The sequence below is a fragment of the Coturnix japonica genome, chromosome 18, assembly GCF_054131305.1.
Source record: "Coturnix japonica strain WE chromosome 18, WE-NBRP24, whole genome shotgun sequence".
Classification (NCBI taxonomy): domain Eukaryota; kingdom Metazoa; phylum Chordata; class Aves; order Galliformes; family Phasianidae; genus Coturnix; species Coturnix japonica.
In genome coordinates, this window is record NC_140680.1 from 11,497,530 (window position 1) to 11,523,928 (window position 26,399).

Sequence of the window (26,399 nt, forward strand, 5' to 3'; positions counted from 1 at the left end):
CATTTTAACTGGTATCAAGGGAGGAGGCACCTCTGTGTGGTCGCAGGACCTGTGATGGTGTTTCTCACGGTACGTTCTCAGACCCCCCACAAGCCTCTCACCAGGGATGAACAACCAGATTTCACCAGCTGAGTTCTCCCTTCCTGCGGGATCTCGGATGGAGGCAGCAGCCCAACCCTGTAGCTTTTTATGAACCTTTCAGAGTTTCCATCATGGCAGCCCATTTGGGAAATGCTCTTGGAAGTAACTTCCTAAAACACTGCGCACATCACAGGCAGTGACTGGGGCAGCTGAAAGGCAATGCAGCCTCTCTCTGAAAGATGCTTTATGAACCACCCCACCCTTGCAGAATAGACTATCACAAAACAGTATAAGACAGGTAATTAATAATTGTGCTAGTGACCTTGAAAATTAATATTGTTTGTTATTGCTGTAAACAAACTGAGTTTCCTTTCCTTATTATATTTCGTATGGTAATTTGGCATAAACACTCCTTTTCACATAATTTCCCCAGTTGACTTTTGTCTCCTTGGCAATTTCCGGCTTTAATAAAGAAAACCTAATTAAGAAGGAGCCGTTGATTGGTTTGCTAGTGTAATTAACACAGGTGATGCTAATGAGTTTCAATGAAACCAATGGTTTATAGGGAAAAATAAACAGAGTGATGCTGCATATGGTGTGAGTGATATCTGCACTTTGGGAAGATGTTATTGTGATTTTCAAGCCTCATGTGAGTGGTTTGTGAAGGTGGGAGGGGGAGATAAAATGTTTTATAAGATTCATTAGCGGTGTTAGACCAAGTTGAATCAGCTTTGTGGCTTGGGTATATTAAAAATCTGTTGTTTTCTGACCCCATTAGTAGCATGTGAAGTTTTGTCTTCCTGAGGGAAGGAAGAAATGTTAATGTTTTTGCTGTTCTGTCCATGTTCAGCTCACAGTGTGATCAGAGCAGAGCACATCCTGACTCTGGGAGCTGAGGGGGCTGTTTGGAAGACCCTCATCTACCTGCTCACTCCCTGTGCAAAACAGAGAAGTCTGAGCAAAAATTAAGAAGTTTTTTTTGCAATTTTCTCTTTATCTTTTTTTTTTTCCCTTAAATATGCAGGACCAAATCCTGCCCCTGTAGTAAAACCACCACAAAAGTGTGAACCTTTTGGCAGCGTAGGAATGTGCAGTGAGGGTTCTGAATTTCTGCTACTGCTTCTGTGCTGCAGTTTTTTAGGGGGAGATGCTTATTTTTGTAATAACATTGGCTGTATTTTATATTTGGTCTGTATTTCTAAGCAGCATTTGTTGATTCCTAATCTATGTAGTTTTCATCCTCTGAAGGAAAATGGTCATTTTTTTTTGTATTTCAGGGGTTTACTCATTTGTTCATCTCTGTCCTTTCTGTACATCTCCCTTTTGTTTTTTTCCCTTCTTTTTTTTCTTTTCATTTATGTCTCATTTTTCATCATGATGTAGTTAATTCTTTTTTTCAGCTTGTGCTACACTTTGTCTTGTCTATTGCTATGTGACAGAAAAGCCAGAGACATTCCATGTCTGGCAGTACACCTCCAGGGACATCTTTTGAACTCTCATAATTTGTATTTATTGCCACCCACTTTGTAAGTTCACAGTTTAATTTGCCAGCAGTGGCAGTGTTAGGCCGACACAGTAAAACAAGATAACGTTAAAATGTCAGAACGAGAGGGGGCATGAATGATGCATTACCCACTGCTAGAACTTGCACTTGTCATGCCTTTCCACCAAAGTGATGTTAACTACCTTTTGAGAGCCTTATCTGACTGGTATTACTCAGAAATAGGATCATTAGTTCACTGCTCTGATTAGAAGGTTGCTATGGTTGATTAACTCTTCTGGAACTGGGATCACGGTGGGAACATAACATGAATCACATTGGATTATGCATCTAGAACTAATTTTATAATTATTTCTTGCATTTATTTATAGTTGTTTACATGTGTATTTCTTTAATTCACTCCTGGGCTGACAGAACTGAGGACTGAGAGAAAATTTTAACTCTATTTTAAAGCAAACCTTTAAGGTAGCTTTCAGTTGAGCTGCTTCTCCTTCAGCACAGCATGTTAATGGTGACCTATTATGCAAATTACTATAAAATCAGGAAAAACTGCAATTTGATGTGGTTTCTGGAGTTGCACAGATAGTGTTAGTGAAAGCCTCGGTAAAGAGTGACAGTCAAAATCAGATTGTAATATGGGGTGAAGAAGGATGCATCGCTTACTGGTGTTGTGGGACAGTGGAAAAGCCAGCCATGGCATCAGGGGGTCCCTCTAAGTCAGACGTCTGATGGATGGTGCTGGTTCTCTTTCCTACCTGCTTCTAATAATGCTTCCTTGAAAACGAATTGCTGCATTTGAAAAATGAGTGGAAATAAGTGCACTGTAAAAAATGTTTTTTAAAAATAATAAAACCCAAATGCTATATAGCAATATCCTCATAACTAAACTAGGAATTCATTTCTGAATGTTGTTCCTTTGGCTTCTTCGCTGTGGGGACTCCTTGCCCATTATGACTCCGGATACCTTAATGGACAAACTGCCATTAGTGTTATACTGAAAAAAATAAGGTCCTTCTGATGTGGACATTAGCAAAGGTGCATTAGTAAGAATAATGTCTCCTAGCCCAGCAAGTACCTGTGCATGAGAAAGCTCTCTGTAATTTCAGTGCTTCCTCCTGTATGCCAATGGTTTTCTGGTTCGGTCTATCTGATGCAGGCAGTTTCAGACCGAGTTCTGGCAGTGCACCTACAGACCTGACTGAAATGCCTAATCCACTCCTGATGTTATGCAAAATGGCTCTGATCCAATTGTCTTTGTAGTCGAGGGGAGCTGGATCAGATCCTAAAAGATGAAGGGCCAGGATGGATACGATTTAATGGAGTTGAGTAGCACGACTGATTCCTACAGTTACATATCTAAGTAAAACGAGGAGGCTTTGGACGAAAATTAGCTGAAAAATGCAGTTTGAAAAATACAATGACACTGTTGACAGTGACTTTGGAGAGCAGGCTTTGGCTGCTGGAGAAGAGATTTTGCTTTAATGATATGAAATAAAGATGTCTTTGTATGAGAAATACGTTCTAATGAAGTGGAGGCATCTTGAGGCAGAACGCACAGTTGCCTTCTACCATAGATTGTGTGTGGGTACGTTATAAGGCCAAGTGTTACATCCCTTATTCAATTCTTCCTCAGACAGCGATGAAAGAATCACTCAGACTTTGGTCATGACTTCATGGGGACTGCTCACAAGAGGATGGATCTCAGAACAGGTTCATGGTTTATAGCTGGCGTTTTCATAGACAAGTTTCCACTACTGTCCTTTCCTTGCTGGGTTTAAAAGGGAACCTGTAGATAAATTGTCAGCTGTTGGTTCTTTTCTGGCTACATCAAAATCAACCACAGTGTAAATCAATGTTGTGTGCCTGCAAAGAAGCTGGTGTTCTGCAGGGCTTGTCTTACTGAGGAGAGCTGAAGAGATGAACAAACAGCTTGAACTCCTACCTGTTGCTAAAACAAGCCCCAAAAGAACAAAGCCACAATTCAGGAGTGGTGCAGCACAGAGGTTTGTAACTGTCACACAGAGCAGGGATGGAGCACGGGTTGCTTTTACAGTCCTGGCATCTCTCATTTGGAGGGTGATGTTGCTGTAGGATTCTTTCCATGGATTGAATGAGAGTATCTATGCCAGCTTATCTTTGCATGGAATTGAGTCCATGGTATGCAGGTTAAAAATCTGGTATTCTTGTTAAGCTAAAAACAATAATTACAGGTTCTCTTTAGCTTAAAAAAAATAGAATAAAATAAAATCCTGGCTGCCTTTTGGAAATGGTGAAATAAAGTCAGGTATCTGAAAAGACCTCTGCTTTTATTGAAATTAAATGACTTTCTGCATGATGATCTTACATATAAAATCTGTTTTATGTAAGGGCTGAGGAAAGGCTGTAAGGGCAGAACTTGCATGTTAGGCTGGCAGGAAAGGCCTTACACTTTTCCTCCCTATGGCAAAGGGTTCTTCAGAGACCAGCAGCTCTGCCCTTGCACAACTATTACTGCACCTGAATTCTGAAGCTGCTCAGCCGTCCCTTTCTCCATCCTGCCTTGTTGCTGCATCTCTGCATTGCCCAAGTATTCTTGTGTCATGTGAGAAAAAAAAGAGAACAAAAAAACAAAGTACCACCAATTTTTGCCTACCTTTTTCTTTTTTTCTTTTTTTGCTGTGAGCCAAGGCTTTTGCAGCACCATTAGGATGTAGATTATCATATTTAAAACCTGTGATGACACCATTGTACCCATCTGAATGATTAATCTGCTCATTAAAAGAGTGCCGATGGGCTAGTCTAATTGGAACATGGATCTTCTTAAAGGACGTTGCAGGGTCGGGAATAGGAAATATTACTCATAACATAAAGTAGGGATTAATTATGCTACTAAATACTACTGTGTGAAATTTACATATGGGTCTGGTCATTGGTGAAGGGTTAGGAAAAGTGTAAGCATCCCATTTTTATAACCTTAAAAACGTAGGTGGCACGTTTGTGGCAAAGCTTAACCCCTTGTTATTTCAGAGGTGGGAACCGCTCAGATGCCATGGGAGGGGCAGGAACACACAGCTTCACATCAGTTAATCACTGCCGCTTAAATTGCAATGCTTTTCCATGCGTGGATCACAGCATTAGCTCTGGTACCTGGGGTGGTGTCTATGTGGGTACCTTCACTGCTCAGAGGGCGCAGTGATGAGTGCTCAGGCAGCAAAGTACAATGGATGCACACATTCCCCACCCTTGGATCACGTCCTGGAATTGCACTGGCACTGTGAGCACTCTGGCTGCAGCCTCAACTTGGAAGTAGGATTCATCATTTGACTGCAGGAAATGGGCATTGTTGCTCCAGATGGTGATGGTAAATTTTGCTTCTTCTTGAGTAGTTTTTGGCAACTGTGTTAGGCAGTATTATTCAGTTGCATGGTATCTTTCACTGTGTTTGTATTCCCCTGGCTGCTGCTGAGAGGCTGCTATAGCTATGGATTTAGCTCTGCTTTTCCTGAATGATCTTTGGGCAGTATATGTTCTTGTGCAGGTGCTTTTATCCTATAGCCGCGCTGTCAAGGTGGCCCCATGGGTAGTCGGTCAGAATTTTGGGACTCAGTGGAAGTTTGGAGAGGTTACAAGCTGGGAGGGAAATAAAACAGTGAGAGTGTCGGAGATGAACCACCTGTTACTTCAGCCTTAATCTAAAATCTACCTGTGATCCTGCGATGGATTTTACTCCCTCTGTAGAAGTGGTGAACTATTTTATTAAGGTTTTATAGTTGGAGACCACAGGTCTGCATTTAAGCTGGGACCCTCTTCTAGATCTCCCTTTGCCTGAATCCCTATCCTCCACATCTCTGAATATTAATCAGCAATGCAGCTAATCCTTTAGAAATCGCTTTTTGCCAAGTTTTTATTTCCTAAACCTCGCAGGATTACCTTTGCTGAGATATGTGAGTGTATAATAAAGGAAACAACCAATACCTCAGCGTCCTTAGTGAGAAGTCCCTTGAATTGATTGTAAGGGAATAATTCTCATTAAGTTAGCTTTGCATCTCATCATAGCCTCCCAACTATTGACAGAATCTGAGGATTGCTCATTAGGGAAAGAATGGTATAATATCCCCCCCCCCTTTTTTTTTCTATCCAATATAAGCTGTGATATCACAAAATGTCCTGTAAGAGTTAAAGACCAAGCAAACACTTTGTTAGAGGGGAAACCTCAGAGAAACTCAGCAGGGGTGGTGGTCCATGGATCTGGGAAATGCGCATTTGTATGTAGCTAAATGTATAAGCATCTCTGTGATTCATTATTCCAGTAACTGGTCGATGCATAAACACCAGTGGCTTATACTCCTGGTGATGAAACGCAGGATTACTTTCCCAGTTTTACAGCTGGAGGAAACGAAGCAGGGCAGGGCTCACATCGTGTGTGAGGTTACAGATGAGTCTGTGGCAGAGCTGTGGGAAGTGGATCTGGCTACTGAGCATCTCTGTGTACTTGGTGAGCTGCCTGCCCTGTCTAGCGCTGTGCAAGTATTTAAGTGTTTTGTTGGATTGGGGCCTGGATGCTTTTAGGTTTGTTTTGAAAGCTGTTGTTTATTTTAAAGCACTTTCCCCTGCTAATTTACAGGTCTGTTCTTGAGATCTGCCATGGAAAGCCCTACCTTATAGAAAGGGGTTCTGTGTGTCAGGAGACAATGAAAGGCCGTTGGGACCCACTCACTGAAAAACACTCTTGAGGATGCAGGAAGGGAACAGGTCACCTGTCCATCAGCATGGATAGATTGCTCCCTGAAGTGGTTCTCCCCCATAGACAGCTATTCCGGGGTCTGGTTCTGCCCAAAGATGTGGTCTGTGGAGGCAGGGATCAAGCCAGCTAACCAGATGGGCAGGATTCATGGAGCATGCTTGTGGTGCAAAGCCTCTGAAGACACTGGCAGCCTGCCAGTGCTTATATATAGCAATTTGCTTAGGGGATGGAGACGGGAATTGCAAGCTTCTCACTGGCCATAGGAGTGGGAGCTGTTAAAAAAGATTTTGGCTCTGTAGTTGCATTTTGCCAACCCATGGGTGGAAGTTGTAATACCTATAGAAGCTATTGTCAGTTTTTGTTTTTATTTTTATTTATGACTCTTCAATGGAAGATACATAAGAAGGAAAATATGATTTTTTTTTTTTAAATGGAATCTGTTGGGAAGTTGTAAGTGATGGGTGGCAAAATGATCCTTGTGTGCCAGGATTCTTTAAGTAATGAGATCACTTGGATCAGCATGGGAAAATGGGATAATCCACTTCTATCATAAGTGAAAGCTCTGGTGCAAAGCATGAGTGAGCATGTGAAGTATGTCCCTGTATGTTTGGCCTCTGTTGCTTATAATAACCTTGTACTCTATTCCTAATAGTTGTAAAGAATACGCTAAGGCTAAAACCAAGTGCTCCTGACATATTTGTCAGTGTTTCAGTGAACCCTGATGCTATCTGTCATTGATTTGAGGCTGCACACAAAGAAACTTCCACTTTCTCTCTTCCTATTTTTCCTTCTTTTTTTCCCCTCTCATCTTTTTAATAATGACTGTGTGAGACACAGGCGGCATTTATTGATGGGCTGTGATGTTGACAATGTTGTTTACATATTTGGAGTGACGCCGCCCCTCAAGCTGCTGCAAGCTTATCAAATCACTTTAACTAACTCCCATGCTACCATCAACATTAGTCCAAATCTGTCACAACTGGCAACCTTCAGTGTTTGTTTGAAAAGACGGTTAACAGGTTTCAGCATCGTCAGAACTGCAAGGCAGAAGCAAATAAGATTATTACACACAGAGTGTATTGTTAGATGCATTAAATGGACGTATCACGTAGGCCATGTATTAAACTCTTTGAGTGTTTTATTAATAATGACACTCCCATGTGCTCTTTGGTTCTCATGAAAATGGTTTCCAAGATTTCTCTCCAGTAACTTATTTTCTAAGCAGACAGATACGCACATATATGTGGCTATTAGAAACAGCGATGGTATTTCTTCATTATAGATGAAAATCTTCACTTTTTTAGCACTGTGAACACTACAGTCTCACAGGAGAACAAGAGATAAAATTGTACTCAAGTTAGGCTAGGGTTAAATAAAAATGTGTCTCCTTGACAGGGACCCAATTTACAGCAAAAAGTTTAACTCCCACACTGCAGTAACCCAGACCAAACAGCTTCCATGGCCTTTGTGTGACGTGGAAGGTGAGCATAGAGCATCTTCTGTGATATTGCCCTCTTTGGCTCGCAAAGTGTATTAAGTTACGTGAATGGAGAAAGTTTTGAAACGGGCCTTAGAGTTTGACATAATATCTCTCAGTTGGAACCGGTGCTTATTACAGTGAATACCTTTTTTTTTTTTTTTCATGTCCATAAAAGCGGATGGGTGACTGTTAGCAAAGCCGTGATATTGGCAGTCTGTGCCTTGACCTGGGATCTGATACTCTTCCCAGGGGTTCTTGCTTAGGAATGCTTATGGCAGCAACGCTGCTAATCCCAAATGAAGAGGCAAAACACCGCTGGCTTTTGTCTCGATGTTAATCAAAAAGTAGTCTGGAGAGCGACGTGGTCTGCCTTGTCCCAGAATGGTGGGGAAGTCATCTGTCATCGCATTGAAAATGTCAGCAACATGAAGGTGATCTGAACTCTGTGTGATGTGGGCGTCATCCCAAAGCTGATCTCTGAATTTAAAGGTGTGGCAAAGACACCGGCGCTGCAAATTAGAACCATCCGATTTGCATGGATTAACAAGGGAAGGTCGTAGCCTGGTGACAGGTCAGGGGTGCCCCCAGGGATCTGAAGGAAAACTTTGATTCTTTCTTTTTTTCCTTTCCATGAAGTAATCGTGCTGTTCTATTGTAAAAAGAGCTCTGTTACTTATAAAGGGAAGCTTGTCATTTAAATTCATCCAAGTTAGGACACCACTGAGCACTGTCAGATGTCAATCACAATACAGCAGGGAAATGTTTTTCAACAGATTTCTACCTTCATTTTTACCATAACACAGAGCGGTGGCATAAAGGGGGTCTCTGAACGCACTTCTTAGGGTTAGGTTTTATTTTATTTTTTTATCTGCAATGGACCGTGTTTTTTTGAAGGTATGTGGTAAAGAATCGTGGTCATCTCTGTGACAGGGAGGGAGGAGAGTGAGGTGAATGTTGTTTATAATTTCTTTTCCATTTGCGGGATATTAGTGGAAGGTTTTTTGTGTGTGCTGAAGCTGCCGTTCTTTCTCAGTGGAATTGTTGATTGTATCTCCTCGGCACAATTTGCTTTGAAATATTTTGGCTCGAGCCCCGGGGTCTGATCTTTTCACCAAACCTCTTTCACCTCTGTGCTGCTGTCCTACATTTTTGTCCAAGCCTCGTGGAGATTGAATGTTCGCCCTACCTGACATCTGCTCAGGAATGAGATTTTGTACTCTTGCCAGCTCTGGCAGAAGCATCAATTTGATGCCCTTGTCATCAGTCTCACAGGGAAGCTTGGGGCTGTGTGAATTTTAGCTCTGAGCTCCAGTGACCTGCCAAGCTTACTGTTGGTATAAGGAGTTGGGGTATTTGGGAGTGCTGGACTGGCCAAGGATTTAGAAGGCAGGAAAAGGGTGACTGCTCTCTCCCTGCAAATCCTCAGTAAGGTCATTTAAATTTGACTTCATATCTGTAATAATAATAGGAAATCATAATAATATTTACAGAGAAATGTTTCCTTAGGCTGCCACATTCTTCAGAAATTATCGCCATAGCTTGCTAAGCCTGCTCTTGTTGAAGATCCCGCTTCGTCTGACTGCTGTGGTGTAGGTCAGGGCTCTTCCTCTTGGAAGTGACATAAGACCATGCTGGCATTTGCCCCTAGGAATGAGAGAGGAGGACTGTGTCCATACGGCTCCCAGTCATGTTAAGCAAAGAACAGATGCTGGACTTGTGAGCAGCTTGGTGGCTGAAGCCCAACTACAGGGGAGCTTCTGGCAGCGATCGGAGCCGCCAGTGCCAGCGGGCATCACTGCTGTCAGTCAATGGCGATCTCTGCAGAGCAGCATCATTCACTGGTGGGCACATCTTGCTCCAAGAGTCACCATGGAACACCTTTCTGGTAAGGAGCATATAAAGAGATGCTCATATAGATAACCCATGGTTTAAAATATTATTGCAAGCATATGTGTTTTTTCTAGATTAGCTTGCCTTTTATTTTTTTACCTAGCTGATTCTTTCCAGATCTTTCCCAAGTCCTTCTTTTTCAGACTTAAGTGAACCTATGTGTTTATTTAGATATGGAGGTGTTTTAGGCTTGCAAGACTTGGGATCAGCCATGCAGTGACCTAAACGTTTACCAAGTAGCAGGCAGTTGGACACAGAATACCCTGAGAAAATGATGTTTAATCATGTGGAAAATTTTGCCATTTGCATCAGCACAATGATAAGTAGGTGTGAGTGTACTTTCAGTTCCTCAAACAACATAAATGCTGTAACTAAATGCTTTATGAAGTCGAACATCCTATTGTACACAACTTCACTGTGAAGCCATTAGAAAAAAATGCGGTGAAAATCCCCTATTATGCAAAAAGGTGCATGCAATATTTCCTGAGTAAAATGAGATACAGTAAGAGGTATAACTTCATGGCTCTTTTCCCATCCATTAGCTTTTTGTTTATAGAAATTAGGTGAAGTACCCAAGCATAAATCTGCTTGGAAATAGGGCAGCGCTTAGAATCACCAGTGTAAGTGGGGAAACTTAAGCAGATGAGTGCTCTCATTGACTTATGAGCTTAAAGATGGACTTGTCTTAATTGCATTGGGCCTGGCTGAATGTGTACCCAAAATTCCAGTTTCTACCCCCTGCTTTCCAGCCTGGTATGATTTAAGCTCATCCACAGCTTTCTGAGGTGGACTGGTAGCATCGAATGCCTTTTATTTCTGGGATTAACTTCTAAAGGAGAAGTTTATGAAGAGTGGAGGCATCCAGTAACTTTGGAATAAGAGGAGGGATTCATTTTCCCAGCATGTCTTTGTAGGGGCAGATTCCATGGAGAAAGCTGCCTCACTCAGAGAAAATTGCTGTCTCTATTTAAAATAATAGTGTTGAATCAGTGTTATAAGAGTAGTATTGAGTCATAAAAACTAATTATCACTGTTCAAAACATTCTCAAATACACTTAAGTGGAGGTTTGTTGCATAAACATACAATTAAAGAAAGAATTTGTGATGGATGCAGGGATACGCAGCTCACAGGCTCACTGTTTACTGGTGCAGTTAACAGATGGGTAGGCCAACTGATCCACAGATGTGCAGCTTATAAATATAAACTAACGTCTTACTAGTGATGTATATCTGCAAGTGGCAACAAATTACTTTCTCTTTAACTCTTGGCTGTATGGTGAGGTAGATTTTAATAACAGTAGCTGTCGTTAGAGCTGGTGAATAGCCATTAACAAAAATACATTGCTCTTGCTAAATCTGGAGATACAACCCTGTGAAATAGTGGCTGAACCACTCCTTAAAATGTATGGGGTGTTATTTCTTGTTTTAGGCAGACATTGTCCAAATCTGATCCTGTTAATCATATCCCAGGTACTTTAACTCCCGCTTTCTTAGCAGATGCTAACAAGGACCATATCGCTTTTTTGGCTTTCTTTGAGAGTCTGAGGGCAGTGGAACAGGAAAGGGAAGTGGAATCTTTCTATATTTTAAAAGTTAATATTATTTTTCTTAGCTAATAAAGCCCCATTCATCTACAAGCCAATGCCCTGATGAAAACACAGAGTTAAGGGGGTAGCGGAAGAGCTGCATTCCAGTATTTTATTTGCTCTTTAAATAATTTAGTTGAAAAAAAAAGAAAAGAAAAAAAAAAGAAAAAAAAATCTGAAGGCTGTTTTAGCAGTAATTAATTATTCATTAATGACATGCTAATTGCGCGGTACCTTTGAATATTTAACAAAATGCAAAAACAAGCACCGTAGTTATGTTTTTAATGTAGGAAGAGCTCTTTTACTATATTACCTCTTTTGTGGAAAAAAATAGACCTCTTTTTTCGATGGACTGGGGAAAGTCATCGTAGTGGCCTACTTTCTATTCACTGTCTTCAGTCACTCTTTGTACAGTGGAATATAATGTCCTTATCTAGACTTAACAATTGACAGGGTGGCAATCCGTTGACTTTTGTCCAAATGATTTCTCAACAAAAATGGGTTAATTATCGCTCTCCGTAGCTTTTTGAATAACAAAAGGCCATGGTTCCTTTTCTTCTTTTCTTTCCTATTTACTGTATGGAAGCCTTTGAAATGCGATAGTTTAATCGGTGACACCTTCTAACCGGGGATTTCTGAGTGCTGGAGCTCTCTGCAATGAGCTCATATTGCTGTGTGTGAACATTACCATGATTAGGAGATATGACCTTTATTATGCCGAAGCCACCCTGGACTTTAAGGATGAAAATAAAACCCCTCCAAACCACTTCATGCACTGAAGTAGGCTTGGATTGTTTCACCTAATAAAAGCCAAGCAGTGTGCTAACAATGCCCCTTTAGTACGCAGACTCGCTGAGCTACGCTCTCTTGACCAGCTTGTTAAAAATATTAATTGTTAGCTACACCTCCCAACTGCGCTTTGAGTGTGTTTAAGTGAGCAAGATGAGAAATTCTTAAATCTTTTGCTTCTTGAGAACTGGTTTGTAGATCTTGCTATTATGCAACAGACTGCAGTAACCTGGCTGGCTGTTTCTCTTCGGATGTTCCCTTTTGTTGGTGCATAACATAAGGTGATAGTTAACAGAATTGAGAGTCGCCATCCTCGCTTTTGCTCTGCTCTAATTCCTCAGTGGGAAGATAAGTCACATAGATGCTATTCTAATTTGCATCCTGAAGCCTAGATTTTGTTCTCCTTTCTAATTAGTTGGTAACTCCCATTAACGTTAATAGTACTTACAAATATGCATCAGTGAGAGAATAGATTCCAGTAAATCTGAGCGTTATTAGGGTGATACAAAATTAACGTGTAGGATACGTGCTGAATTTTATAGCTTGGCTGGCTATAAAGGAGTAGAAATGTATTCAGTGACAAGATGAGGGAAAACCAGAAGTACTCAACTAGAAGAAATAGGAATGCTCATGCATCCTGCATCTGATTGTCTTCCTAAAACCTCCTTCAGTTGAATTAGTGCAGTTGTTTCAGATCTGGCTTGGGTCACTCTCCCTCTTTGCTCTGATGGCTGGAGGATTCTTTTGGCATCTGTGGCAAACCCCCTTGTACCTGTAGACAAGGCTGGGTTGAGGCCGGGTAGCTCTTGTTATGAGCTGCTTTCTGCACTCCTGCAATGGAGAAGAGGCAAGGCAGGCTTTTCTCTTAGATGTTTCCTTTACAGTTCTGAGATTGGTTCCAATGGCACGTAAATCTGAAAGTAACATAAATTATGATCTGGGCATTCTTTATTCAGTCTTGTGGGAGAAGCATCTGTCCAGTGCGTGCATGAAGGCATATGGCTTAAAAAGTCAGGGGGTATATGGCAAGGAGCTGGGGAGAAAAGCCCACCTGCGTGCAGGAGCTTTGACAGGTACTATTGGTACCACTTGTGACATCTGTTCACCAGGTGGGGGTATCATGACTCCAGGAAACATTAACCTGAAAATAGATGAAAATGTACTTAACCGTGAAGATTTCTGTGTGAAAATGGCAAATGCAGGGCAACTCACCAGGCCAAAATCTGTAAGTATTCCGTTAATGGAATAACACCAGCCTTTGGGTTCTGCACCTGGTGTGGGACACTGATCCACTTGTATGCACTGATGTGTTCTAGGGAGTAGTGTCCTACTCTCACCTTTTATTTTTTAATTAGAGATATTTATTTTGGGTTGTACAAAACCAGCTCCTAGGTTACTTTTCCTTAACCTGTGGTTAGTGGTCAGAATGTTATCCCAATGCACACAAGGCATGTGGGAATTTATGCAGCTGAATTAGGATTGTGGTAGAGAGTGCAATGATGCATTATCCCAGACAAAATATGCCCAATCTATCCTATTATTTTTTAAATTTGATCTCACCAAAGCTGCAATTTTGTTGTAGTTACAAAGTTAGATTACTGTTTGGACTCTTTATAATATGGATAAATGTGATCATTTCTTGCAATGGAGGGTAACAAAACAATTTGTAATTTCATATAGGACAAAGAAAGGAGAGATGGTGTAAGTACAGGACAGGAACAACTGTTAGTATTTGGTCTGAAGCCTGTGCATGCTATTAGGAACTTTCTTTGACGCAGAATGTTCAGACAGGGATGAAGGATGTTCCACATTATTGATATGCTGTGGCAGAAGCAGCAAAGAGGCGGACTAATGGTGTGTACTGGTTGGTGTTACTGGTGAGTGTATGAGAAGTGGTAAGGAGAAGGTAGAAACAGAAGAAGAGTGTGGCATCTTGCACTAATATATAATTTACATTGGCAAGGGAGCAGTGGGAAAGAGAGCAAATAAAAACTGAAGGACTTCAGCACGCCGGCCCCACAATGACAACCACCGCCAAACATAGGCTTTGTGGGAAGGCATGATCCCTTCCCAGCCACTGCGCTCAGCTCTGCTGTTGTCAGGCCCTGTACTGATGCAGCATTGGAGTTATTTTGGGTGTAAATGGAGGTGGCACTGCTTTTTTTGCAAGGGCCACTGAGCATTTCATCTGAATAAGTTGCACTGTGTGTCAGACCAGTGCAATGTGAGCTATTTTACCACTTCCACTCGCTTGCTTCTGGTTTCCAAATGAATTACACCTGATGTGAAATTTACGGTGATGTGTTGGCTGCAGAGCTGCTCCCATCACCCAGCAGTGCATTTCTGCCACCATACTGAAGGTCTGAAGCCAAGAGGTGCCTCAGTTACCTGTGTGTGAAGGAAAAGCGAATGTGGTCAACTTTACCTTGTAAGGACACTTGTTGCAAATGTGACTTTTAATAGCAAATGGCAATTAAATGCCAGGGTCGGATTTCTGATTGCAGTTCAGTATTTGGATTGTGAGTTCATATTTGAGAGATTTCATTGCATTAAATATAATAAACTAAGTGAGGGGAAGGAGCAGGAAATAAGGGAGAAAAAGGTCCTGTTGAAACATATTCAGACATGACATTTCCTTCTGTCGATAACCATCAAGGGCTTTGCTTCTCCATCCATAAAGACAAGAATGCCACCTGTCAATCAAAGGGAGAGTCACAACAATAGATCAAGAAAGACCGAAGCAAAAAATGTCGTCTTGCTCTGGAAAAGCATTGGCTGCTTTTTGGCAGCTGACAATATTTATAATGCTCACATCCAAGCACAAGTTACATAGGTGCTGTGTAGCTTATATTATGATGCTTCATTTCCTTTTAAAATTGTATTCACCCAGTGGGAGAAATTATACAAATACGGCATTTCAAGCCACTGAAGCATGACCTGTGTTTGTAAGAGTTATTTTTAAATGCTTGATCCTTTTTTTTCCTTTTCTTTCTGGTTTTCTGAGTCACAGTTTTTAATCAGTATTGAATGAATATTCACTAAAGTTTAAAGTAAAACCTGTCTTTTTGCTTGACCGCAGAGAAGTTGCTTGCAGTGTTACCAATCCTTATGAATAAGAGATGGCTTCTATCCCTTATGGTTCAGATTCCACCCCTGAAACAAAAAAACACAACAACAAAACAAACACACAGAACCCCCCCAAATCACATTTCACAATGTCTTTTCCAAGCCTCCACTTTAACACTTCCTGATTTTAAAAGCAAATTTCATTATAGGCAAATGCTGTTTTCACAGAGCGCTGCTGGAGCTGGCAGTGTGGGGGATAAGTAGCACAGCTGCATTAGTTAGAAACTTGATATATTAATATTTTGCTTTAGACTTGTGTGTGGTAACATCAGTGGGAATTGTGGAAGTGGCACACAGTTACTGTCTAAGTGCAACACAGAGCTTAATTTTTCTTGAATTTAATAAAGCAGAAAGATGTGGATAATGAGTGTATCATAGTGTAAGTCTCATTTGAAAACTCTTCTCATCCAGAGTAATTTGAGCATTGTTTGTTTTGGCATTCTTGGATATTCTGATTAAAGTCTATATTCCTTTTCATGGATGGTGACAAGTGCCAGAGAGAACCAAACAGCATCCTCTATTATAAACTTCTCTGTGTATCAACTCAGTGCCAGTGCAGTCAAAATAATCTCAGACAACAAAAGTTTTACAGTTCAGTAAAAATCTCCTTGTTTGTTAATGTGAATGACATCCTGTCTTTTGCAAGCAGAGAACACATGACAGGAAGTTGAGAGAAAATCAAACTTGAAAATGAGGGCCAGGAAAGCAAGGTACAGCAATTAGAAGATGGGTGCTGGCTGTGCATTCCTCTGGTCTGGGACTGGACCATGGCATTCCAGTGCTGGCTGCATTTAGACTTCCAAAAAGAATTGCCAAGCATGTGTAGTGCCATATTCTTTTAAGATCTGTGCATTAGAGTCATAGAATGTTATAAGATTGGAAAAGACTACTAATAGTGTGCATCTGATACCGTAGGCTTCTGGAAGTGGGATTGATAAGGGCTTCAACAGGAAGAGATCTCCTTGGAAAGGCTTGACTCAACTGTTATTCTTTCTTATTGAGAAAATAGTTTCAGGAATAGATATTATATCTATGGTAGAAACTGCTCTTGAGTGCAGGTCATGACTGTAATGTTGTGCTGTGCTTAAGGTCTGAATACAAAGAACATGCTCGATGGCTGCAGGCAGTCGGGCTATCTGTAGTAGGGCTGTGTCTCCACTGTGAGCTGACAGGTAGCCAGTGTGCATCCTGAGAGCAGACTGCGTTATGTTTGCTCTGCCATTGGGCTGCAGTCAGAGCTGATGAGCACAAACATATCTCAGCCTTCCTCTGAGAACTTCTTGTTGCACCTCCAACATTTCTTAAGAGTCCATTGCCTCTGCTCTCACAAACCAGTGACTTTTATAGCTGGTGCTTTTTGGTTTTTTTTTTAGAGTAAGTCTACAAATTCAATTAGTATCCCTAGAAAATAAATGAATGCCAAAATCTCTGCAGCTTATCTGACACTTTGCCTATTTTTCCATTGAATGTCATTGAAATTTTTTGACCCTTTACTTTCATCTCCCTCTGTTTTGTCAATTCTGCTTCTCTAATCTCGCTGTCCAGAGAACATCCATCAGTGCTGTTTCATCATCATATGCCATCTTGGTACATCTGGCTCCAACTCACGGATCATTTTGGAGCCCCATCACATGTTTAATTTGATGTCTGCCAGCAGCGCAGAGATCTTACAGCATCTCAGAAGTTCTCTGGAAGTCATCACGTTGACAGTTGTTCCAGGTAGAGACATCTGTGTGCACATGTGCATCAACTGTCCTTCAGAAAACTTTACAACACGTAGCATGTGGGATATATTTGCAGCTGTTATCACTGAGAGCTTTTAGCTGTAGGTATCATAAATGATTTGGAGTTGTGACTCTTAGTATTCCTTTTTCCAAGTCCACCTTTGTGGCACCGTTTGGAACTGCTGCTAATGCAAACTGAGCATGTTTCAGGAGTGTAGTGGGAAGGATTGGCACAGAATGAGCGCTGTGAATTTGTGGTAGGCCTTTTCCCATAGTTGTCATCATTTCTTGTGCATGATGTAAGTGAACATTTGAGGCTGCAGTGTATCAGATTAAGCTAAGGAAAGAACAGAACCAAAATTGGCCTTATTTGTCTGATTTTAGCCACAGAGGTGGATTTACTCACATGAGCACGACAGTGTGCTAGAAGTCAGCTATAAATGACTAAACTTCTCTCTCTGTGAATGTGTGGTTTGGACACCCCAGTGACGCTGCCTCCAGTGGTGCTTTCCTCTCTGCAGTGACTGAACAGAGCGTCATTTTTCTCAGAGAACCTGAATGAGCCTATAATCACATGGGGAAAAAAAACCCACCAGCGGGGCATTTTCTGGTTGACATCTCATGTTTGCAGTCAGGCTGAAATCCTGCCTCCTCCATGACCCATGGTTACTATGTGTGTGGGAGAAGAGCAAACCACATTGAATGTACCTCTGTGCTGAGCAGTGATGCTTCTCTCCCTTCTTGGCATGGCAGGGACTGAAGTGAGGTGAGCCCAGCAAGGGCTAAAGGGCATGCAGCCCTTCAGAGACAATGTATGAATGTGGATATCAGTTGCACCTTTGCTCCATTAGGTTTTATGCCATGTGAAATATGGTTCCTTTCCCTATTCTTGTCTTAAGATTTGAACACAAAACTTTAATACAGTAAGCAAATTTACATTGTGGGGTTTTAGATTTGGAGATTTGGAGATGACCTTGGAATTCTTGTGGTACCTGCAGCATCATTAGATGCAGTAGCTGACTGTCTGTTATGAGCGAGGGCATGGTTCAGACTGGTAGGGCAAGCACCAAAGGATTTGCTTGCAATATCTTCTACTCAAGAGCCTGCTGCAAAACCTTGGCTAAACTGAGCAATGTTTGTATGTGGAAAGGCCAGATACGTTCGATGTGGAGGTGGGGGAAAGTTGCTAAAAGCCATTATGCTGCTGATGGTTGGGGTGAGAGACGCATTTTGATGTCCTGCTTTGCTCCTTCTTTTACTCATGGCTCCCCTGGTGTTCAGTTCCTTACTAATAAAATAGGAAGACTAGCCCTTCCCTACTAACTGCAACAGAGCAGGGCTGGTGGGGAAATTTTAAGCATCATGGGAGGGGCAGGTAGGTATGTATTCCAGTTTTGAAGTAAAATATGTCACAGCTTAGGTATGGGAGTGCTGGACCCCATGAGAATAACCCTACTGTGCAGAAGGCAGATGAGAGATAGGATGGGATGTCCTTGTCCTGGAAGGTTCATTACAGGATGGATCCCTTAGGAAGGCTGTGGGGTGGTGCAGCTCCAAACATCAACTTCAGGCTAGGAGCAAGAATTTTGTGAAGCTAGAGGAAACCTTGTGATGTAAACCATTAACTTCTACATGCAGCTCCTCCCCAGCATTTTGTACTTGGTGAGATGGAATTTTGTTTCACCTTTTCGATATCTAGAGAAGCTGGATTCTTGGATAAGAAGGCATCTATGATTTCTGACTCTGTATAGATACGGCAAGTGGCTAATCTGCAGAAAGAAACTAATGCCTGCTTTAGAAAGGTTCAATTTCGGCAGCCTAACCTATTGACCTTCTAACTTTGGACTGCCAAGACTGCTTGCTCAGTACATCTGTTTTTCTATGGTTTTGCTTGTAATTATGTTGTCCTCTGCAGTTACGATAGTGGTTTATCCTGCTTTAGAAATGTTATGTTTTGAGGTTAACTTTCCCAGGGGGTATGTTTCTTTCTTTCTTTCTTTTTTATTTTTTTTTCTCTTTCTTCTTTTTGTCAAAGCAAACATAACGTAAAATCCCACTCGGGAAACAGAAGCCAGTAAGAAACTCATTAGAAAGAGTTAAAGCACCTTGTGCTGAGGGGATGTGTCTGTCAATGGGAAATACTGTATAATGTGGTTACTTGAAAATGGCAAATAGTCCTGCATCTTATTGAATGAAAAAGAACAAATGTCACAGAGCTTGATGGAAAAATAAAGATAAGGTTAGGGGTTATATGACCCAGACGTGTCCCCTGCTGTCCACATGAAGGGCGGCTCTCCCTGCAGCTTGCTGGGATTCCTGCTTTTTGCTCTGTGTGGACAAAATTATGATTTATGGCTTCTGCTTTGGTGGTGGGTGGGTGAGTTTTCAGGCAATTTCTAATTCCTTCTTTCTGACTGCAAAGAAAAAATATCTTTTAATGTTTTATAAACAAGCAGCGATTGTTGGGTGGTGCCATTGTAAATATTATTTGTAAAAATCACTTTAGGAACCGTTTGGTTCCTCATTAAAGGCCTATTCCTGCTTCATTGGAATCAGTAGGAATTTTGCCATTCATTTCAGAGAGGATGGATGAAACTCTATCAGTATATTCAGAAGTGTTGCACTTCTACTGCTGGTAGAAGATGCAAAGAGTAGTAACTGTGGGGAGTGCGTGACATCGCGCTGTGAAATACAGATCACATTTGCTGGGTGTAGCATCTCTCTGCAATGCCGTGTCAGGGAATGCCGTGCTCTTTGGGCTGTCCAAAGGCTCTGACCAACAAATACAAATGGCCATGGCTGTCTTCATCACCCTGAATGAAAGCACTGAATGTCAAGGTGAATTTGGTGGCTTTGGTGACTTAGCCAAAATAATGTTGCTTAAGCTTGAGAGCATTCTCCTTCCGAACAGATGGAAAGCAACACAGTTTGGGCCGGTTGTTTAAAACTGGGATCTGACCAGAGACCAAAGCTTTGAATGGCAGCTCTAAATTTGAACTGTAAGTAAAGATTTCCAGTGCTACGCCTGCATATGCCATGTTCTGTTTCATTAGCGAGTGAGCAGTGTCCAAATGCTATTTATTGGAAACAGTGGACTTTTTCCACTGAGAAATATTTTGTGGTGCTTTGGCTTTTCTGAACAATTTCAGTTTTGTTTGGTTTTGCCTCATCTGACTTTTAAAATTGTTTTCTTGAAGACGGATTGAATTTTATAGAAAAGAATTTGATTTAAAGCATTATAGCCTCCATTCTGTATTGGAAAAAAAAAACTTCTACCATACAGCTAATTTTCATAGTTTTTTAGTTTCATATTAATCTAAATAATGACTACTTTATAATGCTTGAACTGTGGTAGTTTAAAACAAATATGTTTGCTGTAAATATCAAGTATATTTTTACTTGATGAAGAAATATCTCTGCCTAGTTCCTTTTTATTTATTTTATGTATATAAGAGATGAAAAGTAACCTTTTGGACCTTTTTCTTAGTCATATGAGTGAATTTTGGGGCATGAGGTGGGGTTACCAGAAAGTACTGGTTTATATTGTGTTCTAAGCAGAGCTGAATGTCTGTGTCTTTAACCTGCTACCTGAGTGCTGCACACGTAGTGTGCTTCCTCTCTATTACTTCGTTGAGATTATTGCTTCAGAGGTAGTTGATGTGAAGACAACTCTGCCAAATTAATTTAATGTGAATATGTTTGCTTGTTTATTTCTGGAAGTGCAGTTGTCAAGAAATCAAACAACTTTGGGAACTGATGGACCCAGATATTACATTGGTATAAGCAGCAGCTATTGAACAGTGCCAGCCTTCACCAAGGGAAGATCTAGGGCTTCTTCTCCTTAGAAACTATACCTGGCTATAACCTTAGCCCATGGTGATCACATCCTTATAACTGCTCTTTGATTCATATAGTCACAGCATTAACTGTGCAGCTAGTTAACAGTTATTTTACAAGCTGGAAATGATTCAGAGGGGCTGTTTCGTTAGGACTTGCAAAACAAGCTGCAATCAGAATTCCGGGATGCACTTGTGAATGGATTGGTAGCCAGAAAAGTAGGGCTGCACTCATCATAACCAAGGCTGGCAAGAGCTAGCTATTTCTGAACAAAAAACCTACACCTTTACAGCTACAGCTCATGCTACATTTCCTTCTTAAGGGATAGTTTTAGATGCAAATTTGTGGAGGTAGATGAGATGAAATGTGCGACAGACACACCTGACTAACTCGCGTTTTGTAACTCTAACGCTCAAAAGTACAATGCTTATGGTAATGAATTTTATCTATTACAAGGGAAAACAATCACCTTTGATGACATTATAGAATAAACACATTTAACAGCATGCTGAATTGCTGAAGTATCATTTTCAACGACCTCATTAGTGTCACTTAATTAAAACTTCCTGCTCTTGACTTTGATGCTGGTGCAGGCAAAAACACAGAGGGAATTGAACAAACAACTAAAAAGGGAGGGGTATCTTCTAGTGATAAATAGCAGTAGTTGCTAATGAAACCAAATTATGTACCTTTTTCCTGCAACTCCGATAAAATAATATGAAACACACAGCAACTTTGCATCAAACAAATTAATCAGCCGTCAGCAGATTCGCCTGATAATAATTCGCCTGCCCTTATTGATAATTTAAGGAAAAAAAAGTTGTTTTTTTTTCTGTACACAATCATTAGGTTGGTGATAATTAAAGCTTCAGCTTCAGAAATGCCATAATAACCGTTAATTAGCAGGATGCTATTTTCAACATAATTTGCTAATTAGGGAGGGAGCTTATATAGTGTAAGTTCCTAATTATGAAAGGGTCTTGCGCCGTGTAATCATGTGACTGGAGTGTAAATGACACCATTATGGGGGTCCTGGCAAATTTTAATTATTTATTTTTAAAGTATATTTTATTTAGAAGCATTTAGCAGATTTAAGCATGCAGGCTAACTGCTTTCCCTCAAATCCCTCTCCCTGCACTGGCACGTTTTACCCATCAAATGCAACGTGCCAAGTATTTTGTTGGATAAATTCCACTAATTTCAATAAAATTAAGCTGGCAGAAAATTTAGCTCAATATATTTCCTTCATGTGGTTAGAGGACAGGGGCCAAATATTGCATTGATTGCTGTGTTCTGATGTTCTAATTTCAGGGCAGAAATTGGGTACCTGCTGTTTGAATAGGATAATCTTCTTTTTCCTCTGTCAGACCCAGTTCTTGCGTTCTTAATACAGAACAGTACAACACCCACCCATTTCTACCCAGTTTAACCATGGTGATTGAGCATCAGATATATCCCTCCCCCCAACAATAAGATACACTTAATAGAGTTTCAGAAATAGATGTTGATTAAATACAGCTTACAGGGATGCACGTTGTAGTGAGCTCTATGTGCTGCACTGTCCCACTGCCCTATAAAATAGTTTACTTCATTAAGCATATGTTTAGTTTCAGAATCTAGGCTCATAAATGTATTACACATAATCTGTACCTGTGTTTGTAATTACATAGATGCATACAGATACACATCTGGATGTACATACATAAATATATCTAAAAGCAGACATGTGCATAAACCATAAAGACATGTACGTTTATTAGACTGTATGTACTTACATTTTTAACTTATCTTTACATTAACGTAAGAACAAAATGCCTCTGTCGCCCACCAAAATATATTCTTGCTTCCTAAATTGTAACAGTTGGTTTCTTTGAACTGTTTTACCTTGTTTCAAATAAAACTATATTTCTCTTTCCCTTTAAAAGAAATGAAAACTTAATTCAATAATAAATGAGCTCCAGCTCGGCATAAGAGTCACTTAACTTAAATCTTTTTGTAGAGGTTCCCACTTAAGCAGCTTGAAAGACTGTAAATCACGTTGGGGAGCGGACATCCCAGCTTCATTGCCACACTGCAAAGTGCTGAATTAATGGCCATCTCTTTAGAATGTATGGATGTGCCTCCCAGCTGCCAGGCCTGACAGTGTTATAGCTCAATTAATGTGATTTTGATGTAATTGCAGATAGGGAACATAGCGCCTAAAAATTATATTTTTCCATAAGAATTATATTTTATCATCCAGATGTGGGGATGAATATGTTAAGTAATGAGACTTCTATCTATTTTTATTTTCCTGTAACTTATTTAACAGAGAATTATGTGGTTTAGTTGCTGCCAGTTGCAACTGCTCAAAGGTCTGTAAGGAAGGGAGAACATTGTTATGGTTGCTTAGCCTGCTCATGGTTGGTATATCATCAGATGTTCTTGTCTTACGATGTGATGCTCACAGGATGATGTAGGGAATGGCTTAAGGCGAGCAGGAAAATACTGGAGGTAGTTCTAGATGCAAGCATTATTTATTGTGATTCTGCTGCATTCACTTCTTGACTGCACGATGTTTTTGCTTCCCTTTTTTGTGACTTAGTCGCAAAAAAGAGAAAGTAGATGCAGAAACGGTTACTGCAATAAGGTTATGAAGGATAAAACATTTTAGTCCGTAAGCTTTCTAGGGCAGAGGTTATCTTTTCTGTGTCCAGACAGGAAGGTTACAGGAAGTTACAGGGATCGGTGATGGCTGATTGCTGGGTAGCCCCATTCCTCTGGAGGTAGAGAAAAGGTGAATTCCATTTTGCAGAAATCTGTATCTCCAGACTCACTCGTATTCCTTTTAAAACAACATACACAAGCATTTGCACTAAAGAGATGAAATAGTGCACACGCAGAATAAACATATGAGACCGAGCAGGTAAAAGACATACCCAAACTACTAGATTGAACCAGCAGACATAAGAGATTTACAAAGGTAACTGGTATCAAACTCAGCCTTCTTCCTTCAGATGAGCTCTGAGCTGATCAGTCGCTCCTGCTGCTTGATACTGAGGAGGTTCATGATGCATGTCTGCACAACTCTCAGATCTCAGTCACATAAACACGAAAGGCTCCTTTATTACAGTCAAATAACATGGACTCAGGTATGAAAAATAACAGGAGGTGACCCGTCTGGTGCTTGCTCTCTTTTAACAGGTATTTGATTGGTTTATTAGCTATAACTTCAGACAGTCTTGTTAGCACTGCACTCCAGGACAACCCCACTACTTTGTCTGTCAGTTACCTTTTGCTAGTTAAAGTGTGGAGATTTGCACAGCACCTAAAATTTGTTGTCAGTAACTGTTGTGACTGTAAATCCTTGCGGCTCTGATCAGCCACTGTGGTGCCTCGGCTCCTATAGACTCTCTAGGACTTTGATTTCTTGTGATGTCTACAGCAAATATGTTGAAAGGGCTGGCTTCTCATCCGATTCAGCAATGACAAATCCCCTGATATACCCTTGAAACACAATTTTCAAGGTACTTAACCACCTAGTACTTTCAGAACATTTCATTTTAGATAGGTTCTCTGTTTAATACGAGTAGAGCCTTATACAGTGTGTGATTTTACACAGAGCTTTCATGGGAGATGGACCAAGGTCTTGCTCTTCCCTGTTTCTTGGTACACCTCTTTCACATGCCACAGTGGGAGTGGAGGAAAAAAGGATTCGGGGAGGAAAAAACACAAAGCACCGAAGAGGAATGTGATTGTGTAACCTCAACAGCTGGCAAGGAGTCAAGCTGCAAATCCCAAAGCCTCGTTTTGTATGTGTACTTTTAAGCCGGCTGCTTGTCTGGATCCTTTTTCCACCTGAATAGAACACAGTAAATTAGCACGGAGCTATCTTGTCTGCTAATGTCCCAACTCCTGGGCAGCTATTAAGGGACGGTATCCAGTTTCTGATGCATTTATTAAGCGATTAACAATGATGTGGCAAAGCATTTCCTCACATTAATACCTTTTTACCTCCCATTTTAAGCCTTTGCCCTCACTGTGAGGTCTTGTGAGGGTGAGGATACCAGTGAGCGAGTCAGTCTGTGCCCACGTTTAGCGTCTTATTTTTCTTGTCCAGAAACACTGTAAAGCTGCATAAATCCCACCACCCCTCTCCTGGATCTGGAGAGACAACAGAAATGTGATGTTTTGTGTGTGACACCCGTGTGCGGACGCGGCCGGGTGCAGTGAGCCGAGGGGGCCGCCAGGTGGCAGCACTGTGCGGTCGGACCCTCCTGCAGGAGCCTGGCTGAGGCGCCATGTTGTTTTCATTTCTTAGCTAATAGCAATTTACTTAGAAGGGCAGGAGGAAAAAAGAAAGGAAAAGAAAAAAAAAAAAAAGGTACCTCTCTCTGGGTTCTTTCCAGAGATTTGCATGTCAGGATTTACTCAGCTGCAGATTTTCACTGCTTTCCTTAACCTTTTCCATAAGTACGTGCAGCCGAATCACACTTCTCAATGTTCTGCTGTGACTGATGGTTGCACCTTACGTGATAGATGTCCATAAATCTCTTGAGAGCTTTAGTAGTTTTCATTGCTTTGTTGCCTGCTTATTGTTTCAAGAATTCTATTTTATTATGACTTTTTCAAGTATGAGTTTCTATGCCCAGTACTATCATTGAAAATGTTGGTTATTATTATGTTTGATCGGTGTGTGCTTTGTGGGCCCAAGTGTTGATGATTTGTTTGCTTCTGTAATACAGTGAGGAGATAATCCATTATTCTATAGAAGTGACTTGAAGTGTATTTTGACAGGGAACTGGATGCAAAACTTGTTTTGGGGGGTGAATTCCAGCAAGGAGTTGATTGTGACCTCTGATGCTCTGTAGTGTCAAGGACAGATGGGAAGATGGTATGAATCAATATATGTCAACCGCACAGATGGTACAGTCGTGCAGTATCCATATCCTGATCTCCTATCCCTCAGAAACAGAAATTAATAATCCCTTCATTACGGGCAATAGCTGCCAACCAGCTGAAAGATCAGACTGTGACTTAGGGTGAGATTGTTTGCAAGGCTTCCTTGCAGCAAGGAGGGTGGATGTAATATTGGTATTAAAACGTTGACTTGGGATTGATAGAAATCTTTCTCTGGGTATTGAAGGTCCTTGAAGGGCTGTAAGTCAGGCTGCTTTGAAGAACATGGGGAGCACAACACCAGCTATGGAGTATATCTGTAGGGGAAGATTTGGGGCATGGAAGAGTGTGGGGTGTCAGCTGCACCTCTGCTACTAAAAAGACCTTCAGGCCCGAGGAGGATCAGCAGAGTTACACCCGGTTTGTTGGTGAGTTGGTTGTAACTCTGACCTGTGTCAAGCTGCCACTGATATTAGTTGGATTGCAAGATGATTGCAACATATGGCTTTTGGAAATAAAATCTGGGAAACTTGGGACCTTTGTCTAATAGTCAGCTCTTCAGTAGGAAAGGACAGCGCTGCTCTTGCAATTTTATCATGCTTTTCCAAAAAGCTGTGCTTTTGTAGACACGCAGTCACTTGAGAATTGCAGTTAATTGCTGTTTATGCCTGTCTGTTTTTTAAAGCTTGTAATCCCTACAGCTATGGAGAAAACCAAGCAGCCAATATGAAAAAAAAATATATATATGTATCCAAAAAACAAAAAAGCAGAGTTACCCTTTAGG

At 41.0% G+C, this 26,399-nt stretch overlaps 1 protein-coding gene across 13 annotated transcripts in view; it reads left to right on the forward strand.

Annotated features, from left to right (window-relative positions):
• The window catches only part of EBF1 (EBF transcription factor 1), a 258,042-nt gene that overhangs the window by 88,409 nt on the left and 143,234 nt on the right, over window positions 1-26,399 (forward strand). The window lies entirely within an intron of this gene.